General features: G+C 50.2%; 1 protein-coding gene and 1 long non-coding RNA gene across 3 annotated transcripts in view; both read left to right on the top strand.

The window, feature by feature from the left end:
- LOC144891699 (uncharacterized) overlaps nt 1-16,442 on the top strand; it is a 1,187,956-nt gene that overhangs the window by 609,293 nt on the left and 562,221 nt on the right. The window lies entirely within an intron of this gene.
- LOC137426072 (uncharacterized) overlaps nt 1-16,442 on the top strand; it is a 36,460-nt gene that overhangs the window by 10,802 nt on the left and 9,216 nt on the right. For both annotated transcript variants that reach the window (XR_010984183.1, XR_010984184.1), the window contains exon 2: nt 11,361-11,429. This is a non-coding gene — a long non-coding RNA (uncharacterized LOC137426072). The remainder of the gene's footprint in view (nt 1-11,360; nt 11,430-16,442) is intronic.

Below are 16,442 nucleotides of genomic sequence, written 5' to 3'. Positions count from 1 at the left end.
GGCTGACCTCCTCTCCAGACACACTCCCATCCGCAACCTCCGCTCTGCTGGTACCAACCTCCTGACCCCCCCCCCCCCCATGCGGACCAAATTCAGATCCTGGGGGGACAGGGCCTTCTCCATCGTTGCTCCCACCCTCTGGAACTCACTACCTCACACCATCAGAGACTCCTCTTCACTCACCACATTCAAAACATCACTCAAGACCCACCTGTTCAACACTGCATTCAACATTTAACCCACAGCATTTAACCCCTGACTATCTCTTCTCCTTCTCCTTCCTTTTGCTTTGATTATTTACCTTTTGATTTTTGTCTTTTTGCACTTGTTTTTTGTACTCTGTCAAAGCGCCTTTGGGCTTCTTGAAAAGCGCTATATAAAATAAATGTATTATTATTATTATTATTATTATTATTATGGTCAATGTCAGTTTTCGGGGGGCCTTAACCACCCGGCCGAAACGACTGAGGACCCGAGCAGGGACTGTTAGCGGCTTGGCAGTAGGCAGGCCAACCGGGGGCTTACCCAACGGGGGACGGCCCCGCCGTGGGGGTTGAGACAACCGAGGGGGCTGGTCGAGGTCCAAGTGAGCTGGCTTGAGATGGTCCACCGAAAGGTGGTCCGGTTTGCCGCCGATGTCGACCACGAAGGACTTGTCCCCGGCCTCCAGAACGTGGAAAGGCCCGTCGTAAGGCGGTCAAAGCGGCCCCCGGTGTGCGTCCTGGCGAACGAAGACGTACTCCGCTGCATGTAGATCCGGCGGGACGTGGGCCCGAGGCAAACCATGTTGAGATGTGGGCACTGGTGCAAACATCTTGGCATTCTCCCGGAGAACCGACCGCTGACGGGCAGCGGACCAGGGGCTTATGGCGTCAGGCATGAACTCCCCGGGAACCCACAGCGGCTGGCCATAGACGAGCTCAGCGGATGAGGACTGGAGGTCTTCCTTAGGGGCTGTCCTGAGACCCAACATGACCCATGGGAGTCTGTCGGTCCAACTGTCATCCCGGAGGCTGGCCCTGAGAGCAGCTTTCATAGAGCGATGGAACCTCTCACACAAACCATTAGCCTGGGGATGATATGCAGTGGTGCGATGGAGCTTTACCTCAAGCCCCTGGGCCACAGCACCCCAGAGCTCTGAAGTGAACTGGGGGCCCCTGTCTGAAGAGATGTCCGAGGGAGCGCCAAAACGGGCAACCCAAGTGCCGATGAACGCTCGGGCCACATCAGCGGACGTTGTAGATGTGAGCGGGATGGCCTCTGTCCACCTGGTGGTCCTATCGATCATCGTGAGGAGGTGGGTGAATCCCTGTGAGGGGGGAGGGTCCTACTAGGTCCACGTGAACATGGTCAAAGCGTCGCTCTGGCACTGGGAATGGCGCCAATGGGGCTTGGGTATGGCGAAGCACCTTCGAGCGTTGGCACTCGACGCAGGTGTTGGCCCAGTCGCGCACGTCCTTCTTGAGCCCATGCCAAACGAACTTCACCGCCATCAACTTTTGCGACGCCTTCCTGCCCGGGTGAGAAAGACCGTGGACGGCCTCAAACACCGGCCGTCTCCAGCTGGTGGGTACGACAGGGCGAGGCCGTCCCAAAGAGACATCGCACAGTAGCATGGTGCCCGTGTCCTCGAACGGCACATCAGACAGTAGAAGCCCTGTGACCGCCATCCTGCAGGCCTGGACATCCGGGTCGGAGATCTGATCGGCCGCCATGCGGGCGTAGTCGATGCCAAGGTGAAACGCGCCAGCTATGGATCGGGAGAGACAATCGGCGACCGTATTGTCCTTCCCAGCAACATGTTGGATGTCCGTCCTGAACTCAGAAACGAAGGAGAGCTGGCGTTGTTGACGGGCAGACCACGGCTCTGAGACCTTGGCCATGGCAAAAACCAGGGGCTTGTGGTCCACAAACGCTGTGAACGGGCGGGCTTCCAACAGGTATCGGAAGTGTCGGACGGCTAGGTAGAGGCCTAGGAGCTCACGATCGAAGGTACTGTACTTTCGTTTGTTAGGGCGGAGCTGCCAGCTAAAAAAGGCAAGTGGCTACCATGCCCCATTGACCCACTGCTCGTGCACGGCGCCAACTGCGTAGTCCGAAGCGTCTCTGGTGAGAGCAATCGATGCCTCGGGCGACGGATGTGCCAGCATGGTTGCGCTGCCGAGGGCCAGTTTAGCGTCCGTGAAGGCCTTGGCCATCTCCTCAGTCCAGTCAATGGCACATTTGGTAGGCTTGCCTTTGAGGGCCTCATAAAGGGGCCGCATCAGCTGGGCCACCCGGGGCACGAAACAATGGTAAAATTTCACCATGCCCAAAAACTCCTGCAAGGCCTTGATGGTGAGAGGGCACGGAAAACCCTTCACAGCCTCCACTTTAGATGGCAGTGGGACGGCCCCCTCCTTCATGATGCGGTGGCCGAGAAAGTCAATTGAAGCCACCCCGAGCAAGCACTTGGCCGGGTTAATGATCAGGTCGTGCTGACTGAGGCGTTCAAAGAGCGCTCGGAGGTGAAGCATGTGCTCCGACCTGGAAGCGCTGGCAATGAGGATATCGTCCAGGTAGACGAACAGGAATGGCAAATCCCGCAACACGCTGTCCATCAGGCGCTGGAAAGCCTGGGCCACATTCTTGAGCCCAAAAGGCATACGGAGGAATTCGAAAAGCCCAATCGGTGTAATCACCGTGGTCTTAGGAATGTCCTGCGACCGGACGGGGACCTGGTGGTAACCACGAACAAGGTCCACTTTAGAAAAAAATTTTTACTGGCCAAGCGGGCAGAAAAATCCTGGATGTGCGAGATTGGATAACGGTCGGGGGTGGTGGCATCGTTGAGGCAGCGATAATCCCCGCACGGGTGCCAACCGCCACCCGGCTTCGGCGCATTGTGGAGAGGTGAGGCCCACGGGCTGTCGGAATGTCGCACGATGCCAAGGCGCTCCAACGTGTCGAACTCTGCCTTTACGATAGCGAGGTTCGCTGGGTCAAGGCATCGAGCCCGGGCATAGAAAGGCGGGCCGGTGGTCGGAATGTGATGCTCCACTCCGTGCTTGACGGCAACTGCCGAAAATGTGGGCCGGGTAAGGGCCGGGAACTCGGTGAGGAGGCGGGCGAACTCGTCAGAGGTCGGGAGCATGCACGCAAACCTCGCCGAGGTGGACCCGCTCGGCGAGCATGGAAGAGAACTGAATGTCTCTGCATTAATGAGCCTCCAATTTTTAACATCCACCAATAGGCCGTTGGCGTAGAGGAAATCAGCGCCCAGCAAGGGGGTGGATACCTTCGCCGTTACAAAATCCCATTTAAACTGCTGCCCGCCAAAGCACAGTGCCACGGTCCGTTTACCAAAGGTCTGAATAGCACTGCCGTTGGCGGCTTCCAGGGCGGGGCCGTGCCTCCCGGCCTCCCGGTCCAATGCCGACGCGGGTAGAACGCTCACCTGGGCACCTGGGTCACAGAGGAAACGACGTCCGGAGTCGGTGTCCAAAATGAACAGCAAACTGCCTGAACGGCCGATGCTCATGGCAGTTAACGAGCACCGGCCACCCCATTTCCCGACTCACTGAAGCTGCAGGAAGGTCGGCATGACTTGGCCTTGGGCCCGAACCTTGCGTGGAAATAGCACCAGCCTGGGGCCTTCCGCCGCTGGGCCGCAATGGCGGCCGCCACAGTGTCCGCCTGCTCGACGGGGCCGGGGTCCAATGCAGCCGCACTACAGTGCTGCCTGGCAGAAAAAAACTTGTCTGCCTCCCTGGCCAGAGCGCGGAAATCCGTAATGGGCGAGTTGGCCAAGGCTGACCATATCTGTCCTGGCAGCTGCTGCAGGAACAGCTCCCTGAAGAGGAACCATGGCCGGTGGCTGCCCAGGAGAGACAACATGTGGTCCATCAGCTCCGACGGCTTTGAGTCGCCCAGCCCGGGTGGAGAAAGGAGCTGGCGGGCGCGCTCGGCCTCAGTGAGCTCGAAGGTGTCAAGCAAAAGCGCTTTTAGAGTCTCGTACTTGCCGCCCTCTGGAGGATTCTGGAGCAGGCTCACCACCCTGATCGCCGTGGAGCCGCTAAGCACAGACACGACATGATAATATTTCGTGTCGTCGGCAGAAATGTTCCTAATGGCGAACTGGGCCTCGGCTTGCGTGAACCAAACGGCGGCTTGTCGTTCCCAAAACTCTGGCAGCTTAATTGCAACTGCGCCTGTCGCCATGTTCGTTTGGGCCCCCCGAAAACGTTCAGGAGCAGTCGGGGTCACCAATGTATGAGTTGCTGGTAACAGGGAGGCGAGACACACGTAGCAGGTTCAAGGCTTGTTTATTCCGACGGACTGAACACTGACCGGAACTCATGCATCATATATCTCAAACCCAACCCTCTTATGGGGGCATGGCTCCAACCACCGGGCACACGCCACGCCTATACCATCCATAGCCCCACTGGTCCCGTGACCGTGGATTGTGTCCCAATGGGGTAACCCCCACAATGTCATAAGTGTGACATCATAAATCGATAAGTAGGATGCTTGATCCGATCAGTATGAAATTTCTTGAGCGTGATCTTGCGATAAATTGGTTGAGAAAATGTTTTTGATGACGTCATCGGTCATGTGGTTCGGCAGCCATATTTTTACAGCGTAGCCCGTAGGGAAGGCAATGCCATCTGGAACAGCGTTTGTCTTTCTGCCCGGTGTATGTATTGTTACGGGGTCAACCTCGAGGGGAGCCCCGGCAGAAAGATGTATGGTCCTTGGGTGAAAATAAGTCAATCAATAACGAGTCCACACCAAGGGTTACGAACAATCCCCAATATATTCCCAAATCCCGCACAGGAATCACAATGCGTTTACAGCACTTCCATACAATCCTTATCTATAGTATAGGTGGCGCCACCTTAACCCACAACAGTGTTGGCAACACTCACGGCCCTTGCCCCCAATGTCTCTGCACGCCTCCCAGGTGACGTCGAGTCGATCCAGCGATCGGGGAATCTATGTCCGATTCCAATCCGGGGCTGGGAGTGAGGATACTCGGCAACCTCAGCGAGGATACCCGACTTCGCAGGTTCCGCAGTAATCCGGCGCTCTCCTGACGCGCGGACTTCGGTTCACCGAGGCACAGTTCCCTTGTCCTTCACGTTCGGCGGCTCGGTCTTGAGCTACAGTCTCAACTCTCAACTGTCTCCCTCCAATCTCTTTCGCGCGCCAGGCCCAAGGTGCGACCCGTACACGCCCTCGTAGGCGTCGAGGCGAACAGCGCCGGGCGCTTGGTTCCTTCCAGGACCACACGGCACCTTGACACGTAACCGGCAATCAATCACCCCGCGCAGGTAACTCCTCTCGCCAGATGGGCTTTTCCAACTCCGTTCCAAAGTAGGTAACGATCGCCTCCGCTCGCGTCGGAGCTCTCGAAGCTTAAGATGGCCGCCCTTCCTTCTCCTCCTCCTCTTCTTCACGATCCCGTTTCCGCTCTCGTTTTTCCCAGAAGGGCTCCTGACCCTTTAATCACAACAACCTTTAATAGAATATACATTAATAAGAAATGACCTGAATTGTAACCCCCATAAACCCGGAATTCGTAATACTCCCCCCCTTCAAGAAAGAAAGTTTGAACACCGCAAAAACTTTCTTTGCAGGCCAACTTTGATAAACAAACCAAAATAACTCACACCCCAAATCATCAGTTCCCCCCGGGCACAATTATCACATCTCAAAAATATAGCAACAAACTTTCACAAAACCCCCAGAGATTCCAAAGGTAATTCCCTCTGGACAAAGCGTCAACAACTTCTAGTTTCTCTTGGATGACGGTTAAGGGGTGGTGACCAAAGCCCCAAAGTTACACAACTCGATAGCACTTTTTCGGGAGGCCCAGCTGAGTACTCACTACATGGACGCCTTAAGGAATGTGGAGTTCACGGTTAGTCCAGGGAGGAAAGTTCATTACATGGACGCCTTTTAAGAACGTGGAGTTCACGGTTAGTCCATGCAGGAAAGTTCCCTACCGGGACGCCTTTAAGAACGTGGCGTTCACGGTTAGTCCGCGTAGGAGCCCAGGCTCGGCGGCTCCGCCGTATATAGAGTGCTTCAACTTCTCCGGACTCCTAACAGTTACGGTGGGACCCCTTGTCCCAGCAGTCACCTGACTGGCGGTCTCCATCTCGGCCAGTGCTCTGACAATCATTCTTTCGGGAGATGCCGTAACTCTGGGAGCCTCCATAGTAATATCGGCCGCTGCCAACACCAACTCTACCGCCAAGTTGTCCTCTTCTGTAGACCTCTCGACGCCTACGAAATGCCTTCCTTACTGTTATGGTCCGACCCTCCAACTCCTTCGCATTCCAATTCTTCTCTGCCTCCCTGGCGTCTTTTGTGCTTGCAAACGTGACAAAGCCGAACCCTCTTGACCGTTGCGTTTCCCTGTCTTTTACCAACCGCACTTCCACCAGCGGCCCATATCTGTTGAAGACAGAGGTCAGAACTTCTTCCTCTGTTTTGAAGTTCAGCCCCCCTACAAATAACTTGGTACTTTTGTCACCATCCCGAGCTGGTGTGGTGTTATTTTCCCTGCTGTGCTCTTTACCAACCCTCGGGTTACCATAAATTTGCCCCCCGGCCAAATCATTCCCGATAACCACAGATACTCCCTCTACAGGAAGCGTGGCTTGTAAACCGACGGTGACCGGTCCTGACACCAAATCGGATTCCAAATGGATGACATGAAGTGGGGCCCTAACACAGCCACCGATCCCTTGTAACCGAACACTATCACCAGTTGCGGTACTCTTTGACAATGGCAAAATGCCTTCAAGCATTAAGGATTGATGGGCTCCTGTGTCCCTCAATACCCTAACAGGTCTTGGGTTAGTCAAGTCTCCCTCTAGTGAGACAAACCCCTCATAAATAAATGGTTGGTAACTCTTCTGTGGGCGATTTCTTACGTTTGCCATCGCATTCGGAGTTGTACTAGTCGGACTCCGCTCTGGGTTGTCCCTTTTCATGAGGTAACAACTGGACATCAAGTGTCCAGGTTTTTTGCAAAAGGCGCAAGTAGGCCTGGAGGAAAAACTCGTGGTCTGCCTCGGGCCCCCCGGGAAATAAGTTTGTCTTGGGCCCGTAGCCCCCTGATTTCGAACAGTTCGGGTATCAGCGTTGTCCGCATAATCATCTCGAGGCCGCCGCCATGTATTGTCGTTCTCCGCACCTGCTGTTCCACAACTACCCTGCGGAAATCTAGGCGAGGAGTTAGGTTTGTGGACCCCTATCCGGTGTGTTAAGGCATAATCATCAGCCATGGTGGCTGCGTCCCACAACTTCGGTACTTTCTTTTCCTGCAGGTACACTTTGATGTCCTCGTAGACACACTGTTGAAATTCCTCCACCAGGATCAAGTCACGCAATGCTTCAAAGTCGTTCCCGACTCCTTTTGACTCACACCACCGATCAAACATGTTTTCTTTCACTCTGGCAAACTCCACATGGGTCTCACTCTCCCTCTTCCTGGCATTCCTGAATTTTTGCCGGTAAGCTTCAGGAACCAACTCATACGCTTTGAGAATGTGCTTCTTCAATACCTCATAATCTGCACATTGGTCCATTGGTAGCGCCGAATAAATCTCTTGAGCTTTACCCACCAGCACACTTTGCACTAGTATGGTCCACGCCTCCTCCGGCCAGTTTAACTGTCGAGCCACTTTCTCAAAGTGTGGAAAAAATTTAGCGACTTCCTTTTCACTGAAGGGTGGAACCAGCCTCACATGTCTGCCCACATCCCAGGTGTTCCGGCTAGGTGTCGGCCCAGTCAGCAAGGGTGGTACCTCTCCCCGTTCTCTCATTAACTCCAGCTCCTTGAATTTAATTTCTTGCTGAAGCGCCATGTCACGTTCCTTTAATTCCCTTTCGGCTTTTCTCTCCTCTGCTTCGAGTTCCCTTGCAGCTCTCCTCTCCTCTGCTTTTCTCCCTTCTAACCTTTCCTGGAGTTCTCGTTCCACTCTCCTTTCCTCTGCTCTTTCCTTTTCTGCTTTCCTTTCTTCTTCTGCTCTTTCCTTTTCTGCTTTCCTTTCTTCTTCTGCTCTTTCCTTTCCTCTGTTTTCATCCTTTCTAACCTTTCCTGGAGTTCTCGTTCCACTCTCCTTTCTTCTTCTGCTCTTTCCTTTTCTGCTTTCCTTTCTTCTTCTTTGATCCGTTCCTGGCTCCGTAATTGCAACTCCAGTTTCCGGAGCTCAACGTCTTCTGGTTCTTCGGGTAGCCACTCCCAGGCTAACTCGTCCCATGTTCCTAATCCCACCATAGACTGTATCACCGTGGTCTGCAACTCTGCCTTCCTCAAATTAGTTCGGACCTCCAAGTTAAAATGTTTGGCCAATTTCAAGAGGTCCGATTTTAGTAATGCTCGGAACTGTGCCTCACTAGGGGTTACCGCAAAGTTCTGTGCCACAAACGCCATGGTGACTACTGGTAACACCTGTCAACCTTCACCCCAGAAATTTCCAACAAAGAAAAGCAACAGTATTACTATTATTGCTATTGTTTTTTTGTTTTTGTTGTTGTTGTTGTTTTGTCGGCAGAGCAAAACAATTTTGGGAACTTTGGAAAAGTTCCCACTCTTGGGAATTCTTTACCCGACTAAAATTTAGAAAATTTTATAGATCCCGGATGGGCCCCCAATTCTGTTACGGGGTCAACCTCGAGGGAGCCCCGGCAGAAAGATGTATGGTCCTTGGGTGAAAATAAGTCAATCAATAACGAGTCCACACCAAGGGTTACGAACAATCCCCAATATATTCCCAAATCCCGCACAGGAATCACAATGCGTTTACAGCACTTCCATACAATCCTTATCTATAGTATAGGTGGCGCCACCTTAACCCACAACAGTGTTGGCAATACTCACGGCCCTTGCCCCCAATGTCTCTGCACGCCTCCCAGGTGACGTCGAGTCGATCCAGCGATCGGGGAATCTATGTCCGATTCCAATCCGGGGCTGGGAGTGAGGATACTCGATAACAACCTCAGCGAGGATACCCGACTTCGCAGGTTCCGCAGTAATCCGGCGCTCTCCTGACGCGCGGACTTCGGTTCACCGAGGCACGGTTCCCTTGTCCTTCACGTTCGGCGGCTCGGTCTCGAGCTGCAGTCTCAACTCTCAACCGTCTCCCTCCAATCTCTTTCGCGCGCCAGGCCCAAGGTGCGACCCGTACACGCCCTCGTAGGCGTCGAGGCGAACAGCGCCGGGTGCTTGGTTCCTTCCAGGACCACACGGCACATTGACATGTAACCGGCAATCAATCACCCCGCGCAGGTAACTCCTCTCGCCAGACGGGCGTTTCCAACTCCGTTCCAAAGTAGGTAACGATCGCCTCCGCTCGCGTCGGAGCTCTCGAAGCTTAAGATGGCCGCCCTTCCTTCTCCTCCTCCTCTTCTTCACGATCCCGTTTCCGGTCTCGTTTTTCCCAGAAGGGCTCCTGACCCTTTAATCACAACAACCTTTAATAGAATATACAATTTACATTAATAAGAAATGACCTGAATTGTAACCCCCATAAACCCGGAATTCGTAACAGTATGTACAGACTTGGCATTTAATACGGAATATATTTTTTTCTTGACGGGTTTACTTTCTTAACTCAGTATATCAATCTGGTGAGTTTCTTTTACACTTTGGTGATTTATTTGTTTGGTAAAAGAACCATGTCACTGATTGTCTGTCGCAGCAAGAAGTCAACAACAGGATTATATCACAGGTGGTGTGGCAAAATGTACGGACAGGTGCATTTGATGATTGGCTTAACAGTCGGGTATACAAGGGTTGTTGCGTTCTGTATTAGTGGAAAACAACTGCTGCACGTCTCCAAAAGTTATTGCCGATTCCTCTGGAGATGGTCCGTCAACTCGCCAATGCTGTTTGTCATGGAGTGGTGGCTTTACGAAATTACGGCATGAAACAGCGTGCTATTGCTCGGCAGTACGGCATCACTCAAGGTCAGGTGTCAAAGATCCTGAAACGAAATGCTCAGAGGGGTGTCCCTACTCCAACACCGAGGCCAGGACGTCCACGCAGAACCACAAGGAGAGATGATCGCCAGCTGCACCGGTTAGTCTCCAATGGCCGTACCAAGTCAGCTAATCGGCTTATGGCTGAGTGGCAGCAACTGACAAATGTGCCTGTATCCAGAAGGCTAGTCAACCAACGACTGGTTCAAGCAGGCTATCGTGCCAGGCGTCCCCCTGAGAAAGCCATGCCTGACCAGACAAAACCACCAGCGCCGATTGCAGTAGGCCAGAGAGCACCGTCAATGGCAGCCAGGACACTGGAATCACGTGATCTTCAGTGACGAGTCTAGATTTCTGGTCTATCGTCAAGATGGCCGCGTCCGAGTGCACAGACAAGTGCATGAAGCCCACAACAAAGATTATATAGTGCCAAGAGTCCAAGCTGGAGGTGGTGAGGGGACCGTTTGGGCTGCTTTTCATGCAGGGGGCAAAACTGACCTGGTTGTTCTGAATGGAAACCTGAACCAGTTCAAGTACAGGGCCATTCTGGAAGAAACATTGCTTCCATTTGCTTGTGCAGCTTTTCGAGGAAACTTTGTTTTCCAAGATGACAATGCACGGCCTCATCGTGCTCACATGATCAAACACTTTCTTGCTGACCGTGGTGTAGAGAATATGGAGTGGCCTGCCATGTCCCCAGATATGAATCCGATAGAGAACTTGTGGGCAGAATTAACGCGTCAAATCGACCACTTGGACCAGCAGCCGCCCTCTGTGCGTGAATTGCAGCAGGCTATTGTCACTGCATGGCAACCGATTCCTGTCCAAACCTTGGCAAATCTCGTGAACAGCATGCCTCAACGTGTACGTGCTCTCCTGAATGCTCGTGGGGGTTACACGAAGTACTGAACTGTAATTTTACTGTCCGTAATCCCAGTCGTAATTTAAGTTTTGTTTTTGTTAAAAAAATTTTTGGCTAATGTGCAAAATAAATAGATACTTCTGGAAAACGTATAGAAGTTTAACACAGTACTGTCCATGAATTGAGTTCGATATCAGTTTACATCACTTTCAAGGATCAATTTATTTGTTTCGAAATGTCAAATGTGGTTTTTGTTTCTTTTAAAGGTCACATTAACAAAATCTAGAATAATTTCAACATAATTCCAATGAACTTTTGGTTCTCAGTCATCTTGAAAAGTAAGTTCACCCCCACAAAAAAAAAAATTCCATATTAAATGCCAAGTCTGTATATATGTATATAAATTATTTTTCATTTAATGCATGTGAGAATTTTGTTCTTAAGTTTTTAATCCAGAAAAGTATTCTATGTTTATGGTAAGTGTGTGATTTCTTTATCTCCCATTCCATCCTTTTTCCAGGCATATTTCTTTCAAACGACCTGAACAATGGAGTTCATGTCTTCACAGTATCCGCAAGTAAAGCGATGAGTGAGTAGTGGACAACCAGTAGCTTCATTCGGGGTTATCCTTTATTGTACAGTCACGTGAAAAAGTAAGTACACCCCATGTAAAGTTTTGACTTTTTCAACATATTTCAACAAACAGCTATTTGATCTTCATTTCAACAATATTGATAGATAAAGGTGATATAATATAACAAATATCATGAAACATTTACATTTTGTAGTCCATTGTATAATTTAAATAAACATAAATGCAAATTTCGCATGTGGAAAAAGTAAGTACACCCCTGGCTCTCATAGGTGGTATTGCCCCCTTTGGCAGAAAACCTCAAGTAGGCGTTTCTTATAACTGTCTACCAGTCTCTGACATGGACTGGGAGAAATTTTGGCCCACTCCTCCATGCAGAATTCTTTCAGCTGTGCGATGTTTGAGGGGTTTCTTGCATGCACAGCTCGTTTCAAATCCCCCCCACAACATCTCGATGGGATTTAGATCCGGGCTTTGACTTGGCCATTCCAGAACCCTCCATTTCTTTCTTTTCAGCCATTCCTTGGTGGATTTACCGGTATGTTTAGGGTCATTGTCATGTTGCAAGGTGCACCCTCGGTTGAGCTTCAACTTTCCGACAGATGGCCTCACATTATCCTCAAGCACCCTCTGGTACAATGAAGAATTCATAGTGGATTATATGATGGTGAGCTGCCCAGGCCCTGATGCAACAAAGCTGCCCCAAACCATAATATTTCCACCATCATACTTTACAGTTGGTATCAGGTTGTTGTGGTCAAATGCTGTCTTTGGTTTTCGCCAAACATGTCTTCTGGTACTGTGGCCAATTAGCTCTACCTTTGACTCATCTGTCCAGAGCACATTGTTCCAGAAGTGCTGGTTTTTGCCCAGGTGTTCATTGGCAAACTTTAGTCTTGCCCTGATGTTCTTTCTGGACAGCAAAGGTTTCCTCCTTGCACACCTCCCATGCAGATCAAATTTGTGCAGCCTCTTTCTAATGGTAGTGTTACGTGGTCCTCCCGGTGACTACCTGGTCTCGGTGACCCCCCGGACCGTGAGAGGAACCCCGCTAGAAAGATATATGATTTATACGCTTTCGTAACGCAATCAATATGAATTCCAGTCAATAAGAAACCCCACACCAAGGATTCGGATTCATATATTCCCAATCAATCAACAACCATCAACAATCAATCAACAATATTACTAAGATGGCCATCTCATATATTTCCCCCTTTGACTCCACTTATGGCACCCTCAATAGTCACTGTCCCTCACAATGTCTCTGGGCCCCTCCCGACCAAGGTGAAGGTCGACTTCTCCGCACACGGGCGGTTGAACGGACCCCTGGCTGACGTGCTCCAAACGTGCACGTCCCGTACCGGGAACGGTGGCTGCAGCGGACACCTCCTCGGGACGCCACCGGGGTCGGAGCCCGTGATCGCGGCCTCTGGGCTGTGAACGGCTCGCAAAGCGCGCGAGGCCCAAGGTGCGACCCGTACACGCCCTCGTAGGCGTCGAGGTGAACAGTGCCGGACGCTTGGTTCCTTCCAAGAACCCACGGCAACCTGACACGTAACAGGCAATCACCCCGCGCAGGTAACTCCTCTCGCCAGACGGGCTTTTCAAACGCAGCGTTCCAAAGCAGATAAAGATCGATTCGGCTCGCGTCGGAGCTGGTCGAGGATCAAGATGGCCGCTTCTCTCCGACCTTGTCTTTTTTCTTCTTCCGGTTCACCATCCCGTTTCCGGTCTCCTGTTATCAGGAGCGCTTCTAACCATTTAACCACAACAACCTTTAATATAATAAACATTAATAAGCAATGACCTGAATAGTAATTCACATAAATCTGGAATCCGTAACAGTAGACTCGTGCACTTTGACATCAACAGTGGCAAGAGCTACCTGTAGGTCCCATGATGACATTCTGGGGTTCTTAGAGACTTATTTCAGCCTCTTGCGGTCTGCTCTCGTGCTGAACTTGCTGGGGTGGCCTGGCCTGAACAAGTTGGCAGTTGTTTGGAATCTTCTCCACTTGTAGATGATCTTCCGGACAGTCGAATGATTGATTTCAAATTGTTTGGATATCTTTTTAAATCCCTTCCCAGAGTCGTAGGCATCTATAACCTTCTTTGTGAAGGCCTCAGAGAGCTCTTTTGATCTAGGCATGGTGACGCCGCACACTTCAACAACAAAGAGCAAACCAAACTAAATGTCTGAGGTTTAAATAAGACAGCTTTCTCCAAGATCCCCTCTAACGATATTCTAATCATTTGCACCTGAGCTGGTGCACCTGATTCTAATTTTAGGTATTTGTAGTGATAAATGTAGGGGTGTACTTACTTTTTCCACATGTGAAATTTGCATTTATGTTTATTTAAATTATACAATGGACTACAAAATGTGAATGTTTCATGATATTTGTTATATTATATCACCTTTATCTATCAATATTGTTGAAATGAAGATCAAATAGCTGTATGTTGAAATATGTTGAAAAAGTCAAAACTTTACATGGGGTGTACCTACTTTTTCACGTGACTGTACCACTCCTGTGTACATTCATTATTATATTACACAGAGCCGCACACAGACATGCATGCACACACTACACACACACATACAAACACACATAATATACAAACACACACATAACATACTGTTACGTTTATGGGGTAGGCGAAAGGATACCGTCGGGAAGGTAGAATTGTATCATAGACCGTGGACGCGTAGGAGAAATCTCGATGTACTTAAGTAGGGAGACTGTTGCTTAAGATTGTTTATGTGTCTTCACACGAGGGGTGAAGCAGTGAGAATTAGTTAGGGAATCAGGTTAGCTTTTTTCCCCAACATGTGATTTTCCCTCTGTAATTTTCCCTTTATGTTTTGCTGACAAGGCCGGCCATGAAAACCTCCATTAAACCACAACAACCATCCGCTGCAAGCCAGGCAGGTTCCCGGACACTAGCCCCACATTAATGGACCTCATAGGCAGGCCACGCCCAGTAGAGGCGGAGAATCAGTGGGCGGTCAAGAAAGGCCATGAGGCCATTCCCCAAAGTTAATGATTGGTGGAGAGGACCATGGAGTGATTCGGAAAGAGCTTTTTCATTGGTCGGGGTGACGTCAGTGGAGAGAAGCTTCAAGAGCAGAGAGAAGCTTTGAGAGCGGAGAGAAGCATGGAGATCTTGGAGAAGGGGGAGCAGTTCTGAGAGGATTGCAATAGTTCTGAGGTGAAGGAGGAGCATTGCGTGATAACTGAGGAGATTTGGAAGCGGACAAGATGCTATCCATTGTGACAAAGAGTAAGAGTGCGTCGAACGAGAAGCTCGCCATATATTTTTGGTGCGTTCGGGTGTTTGTGCGCGCTTTTGGAGTAAGGAGCACTTTATACCAGTCGGCAGTAATTTGCAGGAGGTTTAGGCGACTGTTTGCGTTGGGCTGAAGGCCGTGCCGTGCGTGCTTGGGAGAGCGAAAGAGGGTCGTCTCACAACTCACCTCATGTTTGCGGCAACGCCGTGCCCATCTTGTGCCGGGTTCCCGCCAGAGGGACATCGAGCTCTGGGCCTCGTCTCTAGCTGCCAACCTTGCAGAGGAACTCGTGAGGCCAGATATAAGTGGTGGCATGAAAAGAGATTTTATTGTCCCGCGTCGCACCGCGGAGCGAAAGGGGGACTATGGTTTTCCCCTCCGTCCATCCGTCCGTCCCTGCGTGCATGCGAGCGTGCGTGCGTGCGTGCGTGCGTATGCGCATACGTGCGTAAGCGAAGGACGGCATTCGAATTTGGTGTGTGGGTGCAACCCACGTCAAAATCCAAGATGGCCGCCGCCATGTATGTCTGAAAATTGTGAGCTGAATATCTTGAAAAATAAGCGAAGTACCAACTTCTAATCTGGTGTGTGGGTGTATCCAAGCGTAAGGAAGAAAGCTATTGAAAATTGGGTCGCCACGTCAAAATACAAGATGGCCGCCACCATATATATGTCTGAACCTTGTGAGCGAAATATCTTGAAAAATAAACGAACTACTAACGTCTAATCTGGTGTGTGGGTGTATCCAAAGAAAAGCAAGAACGCTATTGAAAATTGGGTCGCCACGTCAAAATCCAAGATGGCCACCGCCATGTATGTCTGAACCTTGTGAGCAGAATATCTTGAAAAATAAGTGAAGTACCAACTTATAATCTGGTGTGTGTGTGTATCTCTGCATAAGGAAGAACACTATTGAAAATTCTGTCGCCATGTCAAAATCCAAGATGGCCGCCACCATATATATGTCTGAACATTGTGAGAAAAATATCTTGAAAAATAAACGAACTACTAACGTCTGATCTGGTGTGTGGGTGTATCTAGGCATAAGGAAGAACTCTATTGAAAATTGGGTCGCCACGTCAAAATCCAAGATGGCCGCCACCATATATATGTCTGAACATTGTGAGAGGAATATCTTGAAAAATAAGTGAAGTACCAACTTCTAATCTGGTGTGTGGGTGTATCTAGGCAAAAGGAAGAACCATATTGAAAATTGGGTCGCCACGTCAAAATCCAAGATGGCCACCTCCATGTATGTCTGAACCTTGTGAGCAGAATATCCTGAAAAATAAGTGAAGTACCAACTTCGAATCTGGTGCGTGGGTGTATCTCTGCATAAGGAAGAACGATATTGAAAATTGGGTCGCCATGTCAAAATCCAAGATGGCCGCCACCATATATATGTCTGAACATTGTGAGCAAAATATCTTGAAAAATAAACGAACTACAAACGTCTGATCTGGTGTGTGGGTGTATCTACGCATAAGGAAGAACGCTATTGAAAATTGGGTCGCCACCTCAAAATCCAAGATGGCCGCCGCCATGTATGTCTGAACCTCGTGAGTGGAATATCTTGAAAAATAAGCGAAGTACCAACTTATAATCTGGTGTGTGGGTGTATCTGGGCATAAGGGAGAACGCTATTGAAAATTGGGTCACCACGTCAAAATCAAAGATGGCCGCCTTGCGTCTTCCTCTTTGTCAACTCGCATCAC

This window comes from Myxine glutinosa, chromosome 4, assembly GCF_964187855.1.
Source record: "Myxine glutinosa chromosome 4, kmMyxGlut1.1, whole genome shotgun sequence".
Taxonomy (NCBI): Eukaryota; Metazoa; Chordata; class Myxini; order Myxiniformes; family Myxinidae; genus Myxine; species Myxine glutinosa.
Note: the sequence above shows the minus strand (reverse complement) of the source record. Positions and strands in the feature narration are given on the sequence as shown.